Here is a 12,036-nt window from a genome sequence, read left to right on the forward strand (position 1 = left end):
TGCAATTCTGATCTCCCTCCTGTCAGAAGGAGGCACTGAAACATGAAAGGTTTGAGAATAGATTTTCAAGGTTGTTGCCAGGGTTGGAGGAATTGAGTTGCAGGGGGAGGCATTTTCCCTGGAGTGTGTAGGCTGAGGTGAGATATTATAGATGTTTATAAAGTTGTAAGGGGCATGGATAGCATAAATAGACAAGGTGTTTACTCTGGGCTGTTGGAGCCCAGAACTAGAGGATATAGGTTGAGGGTGAGAGGAGAAAATTCAAAAGGGGCCTGAAGGGCAAATAAAATAATAATATTTAAAAGGTATTTGAATAGAATGGGTTCGGAGGGATGTCGGCCAAGTGCTGGTAAACGGGAATAGATCAGGTTAGAATATCTGTGTGGCATAGACGGTTGGTCCAAAGAGCCTGTTTTGGTGCTGGATCATAAAAGTGAACAGTGCTCTGATTAACCTCTGGGCTCCTTGAGGTCCGCTTGTTTGTTATCTGGCTTCCTCAGTCTCTCATGAGTGTATTTTGCTCACAGACCTTTTTGTAAATGAATTGTCCACTGCTGCCCGGCTCCTGACCGTATGCGGCTCCATTATCAGGTTATTTTTTCGACAATATCTTTGACAGTCAATAACTCTTTTTTCCAATAAGCGACTGGATTTTCCTTCCATTTCTGACAGTCAAATTCTGCACCATTTTTATTCCCTATAATTTATATTTCACTCCCTGAAACATTAAATGTGTTTCTCCTTCCACAGATACCAGTGATCAACGCGAAAGCTCTGTTGCCTGTGGAGAGGGTGATGTTTGACTTTCTTGTACAGCTGCAGACTTTATGGTGAACCTGCTGCCACAACTGTCAGGTTGGCAGTTTTTTTTTTTCCCTCAAGGACATTGTCATTGACGGAAAGAAAAATCCCCAATGGTTACGTGGTTACGTAGATTCTTCATTCCAGTTACTTTTTTTGTGACTTCGGATCCACCGTCTACCGAGGTGGGATTTCAATCCTCCCCTCCAACAACAAGAGCGAGGAGTACATCGATTGAGACAATTCAATCAGGTGTCGCTGCTGCTTCCCTCCCTTTCACTAGCTCAACTGAGCCAAACTGCCTCACATAGTTCTCCTCATTTTAGTCCTAAACTAACAGCTTTCTCCAGTCTCTTGTCAAGCCTTATTAGAGCACATTTTTCCCCTTTACCCTAGTCTAGCTAAATAATACACAGTCCAAATCTGTGTCTCCTCCTCCTGCGTGTCAACCCCCCCACCCCCCCCACCCCCCCCACCCCCACCCCAATCAATTCACAGATACTATTCCTTGTTCTGTCTGTCTGTCTTTTCTTCTCACCCATTCTGCTAAAAAGTAATATTTGACCACATCGCAGTTGGAGAATCCTGCTCCATCTCCCCTCTCCGTTTCCTTTCTGAATTCCTTGCATTTAGTGTCCTTCCAGGATCTATTTTTGGTCCCTTTTGTTTCTCACGTACATACTGCCAGGAGGTGACATCGTCCAAAAGCGCCGTGTCAGGTTTCACATGTACACTAACAATGACCAGCTCTCCCTCCCCATTATCCCTCTCCATTGCTGCACTGTTACTCAATTATCAAACTGCTTATCACTTCACTACTCGATTAGCTGCAACTTCCTCAAATGAAACATTGTAATGGTTAAACCCATTGCCTTCATTTGCTATTACAAATTCATTTCCCTTACTGCTGAGCCCCTCCCTCTCACTGGGAACTGTCTGAGGCAGAACTACACCCTTCACAATATTGCTGTCATATCTGACCCCAAGGTGACCTTCTGATCAGACATCTACACCATCTCAAACACCAGGAATTCCAATCTCTAAAATGTTGCTTGTCTCCACGCACCCCAGCTCCATTGGTACTGAAACCCCTATGTGTTGCATTAAACTTGCCAAATCTGAAACATAACCCTTGATTCCGCAACTGACCCAAAATCTGGTTCCAGACTTCCACATAATGGGAAACATCCTCTCCGTATTTACCCTGTCAAACTCCTTAAGATTTCTATATGTTTCAATGAGATCACCTCTCATTATTCCCAAATCCAGTGAGTAGATTGCCAACTTCTTCAGCCTTTGCTTAAAACATAATCCCTTCAAACCAGGGATCATCCCAGTGAATCTTCTCTGAAATGCCTCCAATAACGTAATATATTTCCTTAAATAAAGTGACCAAAACTGCTCTCATTTCTCCAGATGTGGTATCACCAGCACATTGTACAGTTGCCCAATGGTAGATAATCCAAACTCCTATATTGCAAATCCCATGAAATAAGGAACAACTTTCCATTCCCCTTACTGATGACCTGCTGTAACTGTGTGCTAGTTTTCTGTGTTTCCTGTACAAATGCCCCCAGGTCCCTTTGTGGTGCATCTTTCTACAGTGTAAATAGTCCTTTGTTCTTTTATTATCTCCTCCAAAATGAACAACTGCACAATTCCCCACATTATACGCCATCTGCCAACAGGTTGCCCATTTCTCCTATCAATATCTCTCTTTATAATTCTCTGAGAACATTACTGTATGCCTTCTCTCGGAGAACCACTCCCCCACCTCCCAGTTCACACACCCCATTCTTCTAAACATTTACTGGGAGCACTGGGCAGTGGGAATCATGCCGAGCTGCTGTCTTTTTAGGGATACTCTTTGGAATGACTGGTAAGAGCTTGCTGCCCATTGGTCAGAACTGAGACAACTTGCCCATCAAGCTGCATGAGCCTTTCACACACCATGTCGTATTGATGAGGCACAGCAGCAGCACTGAAGAAAAGAAAAGGAAGCAAATGCTGCTCTCTGCATCTCACTGACTCTTGGAACATTTTGTCCCATGTGTCAAAGATCTGCCCTGTTCAGTCACATGAAGATGCAAAGTGGAAACTCATAGAAATCCACATAGATTTCCCCCGAATTGACTGCTGACCTCCACAATGGAGAATGTGTCCAGTCATCCTGGGCCAGGAGAAGGGGATGGTGTGAGTTTCTAACTTGAACTGACAGTGACGGATTTGATAAACTTGTATCACAGGATATTACAGGTGGACACTCAGAGGCAGAACTAATGTGCTGAAATCTTAGTAATTGTAACACAAACTCAGACAGAATTACTGAATTCATCTGGACTTGGGTTATCGCATTGTGTGTGAGTATTAACTTCCAGCTCATTCACATTTGCTGCATAAAAGTTCACCTTTACATCACCCCATTCTCTCAATACATCTCCCCCAAATCTTCGGTATGTGCCCTGTATTCCTTTTATGATGAGCTGATGAGTGTAAGGTTTATCATCCTAATCCATCTATCACAGCTCCACTCAGTTTTCTTTACTACAAGGAGAGCAATCTCCCCAAACCCCTGATTCCCCAATGTCTGTTTGTTCTCCATAAGGCACACATCAGGATTGTGTTGGAACATTCTCCAATTGCCCGCATCAGTGCAGCCCACAACAATATTAAAGAAAGTGAGCATCCTCCGGGACAAAGCACTGTGCCTGAGTGGAGTTCCATCCACGAATTTCAGCATTCCCTCTCACCACCCCCGAGGCACAGTGGTATCACTGTGTAAAAGGAAAAGTCAGCATTGTCCTACCAGACCATAGGGCTGCTCTCTCATTAGGGAAAGATGGCTGATAGTGGTTAAACCTGATGGTTTCCCCAGCCCAGGCAAGGGGAGAGGTTGAGAAGGAGTATCCATTCTCTTGTAGATGGCTATTTTTGATGTGTATTAGCAACACATGAAAATCTAATGTGCTGAAATCCTAATCATGCAACTAAAATCCCCCATTCCTTGAACCATCGTGGTAAATCCCCTGTGCCCCCTCTCAGGGACCCTGCCATCCTTCCCAATGTGTGGGGAATTTCTGGTTTGCAGAGACCCAGCTGTTCTGTGTTCCTGTGGGTGATGTCATCGTAGAACAACAGTTGCACTAAACCTCACTGTCTGTAAGGGTGGGAGACACAGAAATCCCAATAATATTTAAAATGTATTTAGGAATACAATTGCAATGCCAAGGCTGACAGGGCTATGAGCTAAGTGCTGGAAAATAGGATTAGAATAGTTAGCTGATAGATTTCTTTACAGCACAGGCCTGATGGACCACAGAGCCATTTTGTGTCCTCGAGGCATCTGAGCCACTTAATATCCGAATATGACAAGCCATATTTGAAACAAGGTCAGAGAAGGTGATATTAGATTAGATGGTTCATGATTGATTAATGTTTATGGGAGGAAACTTAGCCAGAGATATTTTGCAGGAACGTTTGCAACTCAGGTTGCAGGAATCTGAAATAAAAATGGACTATCCTCGAGGCTGGAATTAGAGAAAGGCACATAACAAAGAGATTTGTGAGGCTGGAGGAGATTAGAGATAGAGATATTGTAGAAGCTCTACCTTGTTTGTTTTGCAAAGCACATTATCTCGCATTTATTCAGATTGGTCAGCATGGGTTTGTGAGTGGAAAACCGTGTTTCACAAATTGGATTGATTCTTTGAGGAAGTGACCAAGAGATAGATGAAGACAGAGCAGTCAACGTTTTCTACATGGACTTCAGCAAAACATTTGACAAGTTTCCAAGGGACGTAGAAAATCTAGTCAAGAGGAAGAAGAACACGTACATCAGTTTGAGGATGCAAGCATCGTGAGATCTCTATAGGGTTATATGGGGACAACACGGTGGTTTAGCAGTTAGCACGGCTGCTATATAGCACCAGGGACCCGATTTCAATTCAGTGCCGAACGAATGTCTGTGTGGAGCTTGCACATTCTCCCCATTAATGTGTGGGGTTCCTCCAGGTGCTCCAGTTTCCACCCACCATCTGAAGATGTGCTGGTTCGGTTAATCAGCCATGCTAAATTACCCATAGAGTTCAGGGATGTGCACGATTGACACATTATGGAGAGCAATAGGCTGGGGAATGATGTTGAATTGGATACCCTTCAGAGGGTCAGCATAGAGTTGTTAAGCCAAATGGCCTGTTTCCGCACTCTGGGGACTCTATGAAGGTGGGCAGAAAGGAACTGAGGAATGGACTTAGAATAGCTAGAAGAAGGCATGAAAAAGCTTTATTGGGATGAATTAAGGAAAACTGTTAGGCATACTCCACTTATGTGAGAAACAAGAGGATGGTCAACGTGAGGGTAGGGCCGGTCAGGGATAGTAGAGGCCGATTGTGCCTGAAGGCACAGGAGGTAGGATAGGTTCTTAATGCCTACTATGCTTCAATATTTACTACTGAGGGAGACCTTGTCATTTGTTAAGACAGCGTGAAAAGGACTGATATATGTGAACAGATTGATGTTAAGAAGGAGGGTGTGCTGAGTATTTTGTGAAATATAAGGATAGATAAATTTATTGGACCAGACAGGATGTGCCCAAAGTTATTGCATGAAGCAAGATGGTGGATTGCTGCGCCTTTGGTGATGACCTTTGCACCCTCACTGCCCATTGCAGTCATACCAGATGATTGTAGAGTGAAAAATGTTATTCCCTTGTTCAAGAATGGGAATAGGGATAATCCTGGGAATTACAGACCTCACATTGCAGATTATTGGAGATGACTCTGAGAGACAGGATTTATGATTCCTTGGAAAACCATAGGTTGATTAGAGATAGTCAGCATGGCTTTGTTAGGGGCAGGTCGTGCCTCACAAACTTTATTGAATACGTTGAGAAAATGATAAATCAGGTTTATGGCTCATTCAGAAAGTACAGAAGCATGGGATACAGGGAAACCTGTCTGTCTGGATACAGAATTCCTGGCCCATTGAAGACAGAGGGTGATGTTCGATGGGAAGCATTCAGCATGGAGCTCTGTGACCAATGGTGATCTGCAGGGATCGGTTCGAGGAACTCTGCTCTTCGTGATTTTTTTTTTATAAACGACTTGGATGTGCGTGTGGAAGAATAGGTTAGTAATTTTGTCGATGACGTGGAGTTTGCTGGAGTGGTGGACAGTGTGGACGTCTGTTGCTGGTTGCAGCAGGATAGTACAGGATGCGGAGCTGGGCTGAGAAGTGGCAGATGAAGTTCAATCTGGAAAAGTATGAAATGATTCATTTTTGAAGGTCGAACTTGAATGCAGAATACAGCGTTAAAGGCAGAATACTTGGTAATGTTCTGGAACAGTGAGAACTTGGGTTCCACGTCCATCGCTCCCAAAAAGTTGCCATTCTAGCTAATTGGGTTGTTACGAAGGAATATGTTATGTTGGCTTTCATTAGCTGGAGGATTGAGTTTTAAAGCCGTGAGGTTATGTTGCAGCCCTCTAGAACCCTGGTTAGACCACACTTGGAATTTTGTGTTCAGTTCTGGTCCCCTCATTCCAGGAAGCATGTGGAAGCTTTAGAGAGAGTAAAGAGGAGATTTACCAGGATGCTGCCTGTATTGGAGGGTATGTATTATGAAGAAAGGTTGAGGGAGCTAAGGCTTTTCTCATTGGAGTGAAGAAAGGTGAGGGGCGACTTGGTAGAGGTGAACTAGATGATGTGAGGCATAGAAAGAGTGAATAGTGAGAAACCTCTTTATCCCATGGCAAACACCGCTATTCTGAGCCGGCATAATTTCAGGGTGATTGGCGGATGGTTAAGGAGAGATTTCAGGGATAGGTTCTTTACACACAGAGTGGTGGATAGGTGGAATGCACTAGCAGCGGTGGTAGGAGAGTCTGATACATTAGCGACATAACATAGACTCTTGGATAGACACATGGATGGCAGTAAAATGATGGGTATGTAGGTTAGTTTGATCTTACAGTCGGATGAAAGGTTGGCATGGTATCATGGCCGAAGGGTCTTGTACTGTCCTGTTCTACGTTCTACGTTCCGTATGGTAAACTGGGTAATACGCTCAGGCCAGAGTAAAAAGAAAATGGCATTCAACAGGAGCTAATGAATTGGTTCCAAAATTAGCTTGATAGTAGGAGACAGAGGGTGATTGGAGACATTAGTTTTTCTGAGTGGAGGCATGTGGCCACCGTTGTAATGGGCCCACTGTTGTTTGTTATTTGGATAAATGTTTGGATGGAAACATTTGTTTCCTGGTAAGTAAGTTTTTGGGTGATACTGAAATTGGTGGTAAAGTGGACAGTGAAGAAGGTTATTCATGATACAACAAGATGAACAGTACTACTGGGATAGTGGGTTGAAGAATAGCAGATGGAGTTTAATTAGATATATGTGAAGTGTTCCATTTTAGTGAAACAAACTAGGGTGGGACTTATACAGTTAATGTTCGGGCCCTTGGTGTAGTTGTCAATCAGTGACCCAGGGCTGCAGGTACACAGTTATTTGAGAGTGGTGTCACAGGTAGACAGGCTGGGGAAGCAGGCCTTTGGGATGGTTACCTTCATTGGTCACTGCATTGAGAGTAGGAGTTGGGATGTCATGCTGTGGCTGTACAAGACATTGGTGAGGCCAACATAAATGCGTTGTTGATTAGTTGGACGAACTCTTTACGGAAGGACAACTGACATTCTAATTGGTCTGGCCTACATGTGAATCCAGACCCACATCAATATGGCTCACTCTGCTCTGCCCTCTGGGCAATTAGCTGTGGGGGGCAAAGTTTACTGGCCAGGCAGTGACAGTCACATGAAACAAATGAATAAAGAAAAATACATATGTCCCTCCCTACCTCTGCAAACCCTTCCAGCTTCAGCAATCCGTACTGGCTTTTTAACACCGTTCAGGTCCTGACCACTTTCTGACACTCTCCCCACCGCCAGCACCTTCACCTCTCCCTGTTCCTATTGTGACATTAAACCCCGTCAATGATTCACCTTCCCACTGCTCTCTTCCTGCTAGCAGACCCTTTGAAATCCCTTTAAAAGTTACTCCTAAAACACACTATCACTTCAAGATTTTAAGTACTTTGTGGTGATCTTCTAAGCCACATAATCTCATATGATCGATTTTGTCCTGATTGACGCACGAATGGGAATTGCTTGTTGAGGATTTTCTATTTCAATGGAATGTCATTTTGTTGAGTATTTTGCACTATCCCTTCAAATGATTTCCCCAGTCCATTTACAGACACATATTTCAGTTTGTTTAGCCTGTTAACCTTGGTCAGTTCTTCTCTCAAACTCATGTAATCGGCAATTTCTGTTTCTAGTTGTAGCTTGTCCTTTCTGTGATTCACTTTACAACTTTATATTTATTTAAACTGCACTTTATCGCAATTTCCCGGAGGATCTCTGAAGGTGACATTACTCATTCACTAAGTTGCATCACATGATCGCTCTGAGATAGTTATGTCCCTAGCCAGTTGCACAATCTTGTATTCAAAGAAACACTGAAAAAAGAATAACCGAACTCCTTCCAATATCAATGTTGACCGTGTGATTGTCCCAGATTATACGAATATTGAAGTTTTCCAAAATTATCACAGTGTCTTTGTTAAGAAATTCCAATGAGTTCCTGTTTAATGCAGTAATGAGCAATGGAATACCGTTCGGTGGCTAAAACTGTTCTGCTGCTTATGTCCTTGGAAAGTAATAGCTAGAATTTTCATTCAGACTGACTATCTCATGATCTGAGGCCAAATGCTTTCTCTGTAATGCCTTTGTTATCCATTATTGTTAGCGTTACCCATTTTGCCTGAGTTTGCACAAGGTTGTGAACCATTGAATATTTATGTCTCATCTTTTGTTCGACCTGCAACCACGTATCCCTGGTGTATAAATCTCTTTGATCTCTGTGTCACAAATCCAACTACCTTATTGCAGAGACTTGGTCCATTCCAAAAAAACATGATTTCCTCTTCCCATCAATTTCCTGCCACAAACCAATTCGCTGGTTTACAGTTTTAGATAAATTCTGTCCCTTCCTGTTCCTTTCTGCTTGTCTTCAGCCACATCCCCATGCTATTCCAATGTGTCACCTTTTCTCATTGGATTTGGAAACCACCTTACACCTGAACCCTATCCCTGCATCCTCTCTAATTTTGAAGCCCTGTCGACTTGGTTGGAGAGTACACTGGTCCCAGCACCGTTCCAGTGGGACCATCCGAATAGATTATTTATTACATCAGGTATGGGATGTGGGTGTCACTGGCTGATCAGCATTTCGTGCCCAGCCCTAGCTACCCTTCAGCTGAGTAGCTTGCTCTGCCATTTCAGAGGGTAATTGAGAGGCAAAAACTTTGCTGTGGGTATGTCGTGCAGACCACGTGAGGATGGGCAGATATCCTTCTCGAAATGACAAGTGTTTGGGTGTCACGCATATTTATGGATTGATAATTATTATTGTTTTTTTTTTAAAATATTGATTTCAAATTCCACAATTTCTGATGATGGGATTCAAACCTGCCTCCCTTGAAAATTAGCTGAGGTTTTGGATACATGCTCTAGCAATAATATCACTAGCTGATCACTTCGTCTGCTCACTCGTTGCTCATCCCTGAGCACTGACACCAGTGCATCATGAAGCTAAACCTGTTCTTCCCACACAATTGCTTGATCATGAAATCTTCCAGCAATCTGGTGATATCACTCAGTATCTCTCCATGTGGTATCCCTCACTGTGTGGGGCTAATTGCTGCCTCTGTCAGTGTCTCTCGCTCTTGCAGCTACTCCAGATCCTGAGCCAACAGAATTCTCCATTCCAGAGAGACGAGGCCGCACAGGCCAGGGATGGAGACTGTGATTTTCCAGATCTCTGTGGTACTCCGTGCTATTCTATATGTGTAACCTCACTGCATCGGTCTAATTTCCCATTCTGTCTATTTCTCTGTCTCCTGCAGGTACTCATGAAGGGCCTGACTCAATAGACTTCCCAGCTGCTGGGTGTCTCGTCCATCACCATATTGAAGACGGTTTGTCGGCCAGAGAGAAAAATGGCAGGGTGATCTGGAGTCTTCAATGAATCCTGCAGTGAGGTAAGATCACTCACAGTGCACAGAGCAGAGAGCAGTGAGAGGGCTCCAAATATCAGCTAATAAGACATGACCTAGATACAGTACTGGAGGGGGAGCACAGTACAGCCACACCTTAGGCTCAATCACCACCCGTATTGTAAGCTTTGTTGTACTAAAACTGCATCAGGAGTGTCACAGTTATCAATCCAGGCCTGTGCCGTCTTAGTGAGCATCAGGACAACGGGGGTAAAGCAGGCCTCCCACGAGAGGGTGGGAACGCTGCCTGCGATCTTTCCATTCTGTATTCCCTCTCCAATACTACCTATGGCATGTCTCATAGACCAGTGTCTTCAAAAATTTGTTATTCCTATATCAGTTCCCGTCACTGTAACTTCCTCCCTTCCCTGCAGTCCCTCCACATATTTGAAATGTACTGCATTCCAGACTACCATCCCTATCCCTGTAACATGCTTCAGTGTCTACAAGATGCCTTATCTCAGTAGTCTCCACCAATAACTGGAGACAGAGATATGCAGCACGAAAACGGTTCCTTCGATCCAACCAATCCATGGACCAGATATCCCAAACCGAACAAGTCGCTTTTGCCTGCATTTGGCGCTTATCTTTTCAAACTTTTTCCTTTCCACGTAACTGTCCATGTAACTGCTCAAATGTCTTTTACATTTTTTCATTGTTCGTGTTACCCCCATGTGCCCCTGGCAGTCCGTTCCGTTTCTGCACCATCCTCTGTGGATAATGTTTCCCCTCAGCTCCCTCTTTAAATTATATTCTCTCACCTCTCATTTATACCCTCGAGCTTTGGACTCACCTACCCTTGCCTATTCACCTTACTAAGGCCCCACATGTTTTTGTAAACCTTTGTAAGGTCACCCCTTAGCCTCCCGTGCTAAGGGGAAATATGGAAGACAACGTTACAAATACCTCCAATTCATGTCCTCAATGCTCTGACCAATGAGGGCAAGAGTGCCAAATGCCGCATTCCCCGCCCTGTCCCCCTGTAATACCACTTCCAAGGGACAATGTAACTGTCCACCTTGGTCTGTCTCTGTTCGACAACACCGCCCAGGGTCCTACCATTAACCGTGTTAGTTCTGCTTGGTTTGTCTTAACAAAACACAACACCTTAATTAAACTCAATTTTTCATTCATTGGTCCACTGGCCCAGTTTATCAAGAGCCCCTTTGATTATTATATTCACTGCCACTACACTATTAACGTGATCATCCACAAACCTACGAACAATGACTCCTGTATTCTCAACCAAATCGTTTAAGTCGATGATGCACATCAGTGGACCCATCCTTACAGCACACCGCTGGTCACATGACTCCAGTCTGAACAACAACTCTCTCCCACCACCCTCTGTCTCCTACTGTCAAACCAATTTTGTATCCAGTTGGCGAGCTACTCCAATCCCATGTGATCTAACCTAATGAACCAGTATATCATGCTAAACCCTGTCAAAGGTCCTGCTGACGTTTGTATCGACAATGTATGGTCACCACTTCAGCAAAAGCAATCAAGTTTGTGAGGTCTGACTTTGTACGCACAAAGCTGTGCTGACTATTTTCCATCAATCCTGGACTTTCCAAATTCATGTAACTCCTGTCCCACAGAATCACAGCCAGCTTATCCACCACTGATGACCGACTAATTGGTCTTTAGTTCCCTGGCTTTCCATCGCAGCCTTTCTCAAATAATGGGAAAAAAACATATTCTTGTTCGAGTCGTACAGCATGGAAACAGACCCTTCAGTTGGTACCAAACATAATCTCAAACTAAACTCATCCCAGCTGCACCGTTCCTGGCCCATATCCCTCCAAACCTTTCGTATTCACGTACTTATCCAAATGTTGTAAAAAATGTTGGAATTGTACCCACATCCACCCCTTCCTCACGAAGTTCATTCCACACTCAAACCACCCTCTGCGTAACAATTTGCCCCTCATGTCATTTTTTAAAAATCTCTCTCCTCTAACCTAAAAAATGTTGCCCATTCTCTTGAGACTTCCCCATCCTGAGGAAAAGGTAACTGCCATTAACTCTATCTATATCCCTATTTTTTTTATTAAACTTCCTTAAGGCCATCTCTTAACCTCAAGGCTCCAGTGAAAAATGAATCAGTCTATCCAGCCATTTTT

The sequence above is a fragment of the Chiloscyllium plagiosum genome, unplaced genomic scaffold (assembly GCF_037043375.1).
Source record: "Chiloscyllium plagiosum isolate Xiang-an unplaced genomic scaffold, Cpla_swu_hap1 HiC_scaffold_44, whole genome shotgun sequence".
NCBI lineage: Eukaryota > Metazoa > Chordata > Chondrichthyes > Orectolobiformes > Hemiscylliidae > Chiloscyllium > Chiloscyllium plagiosum.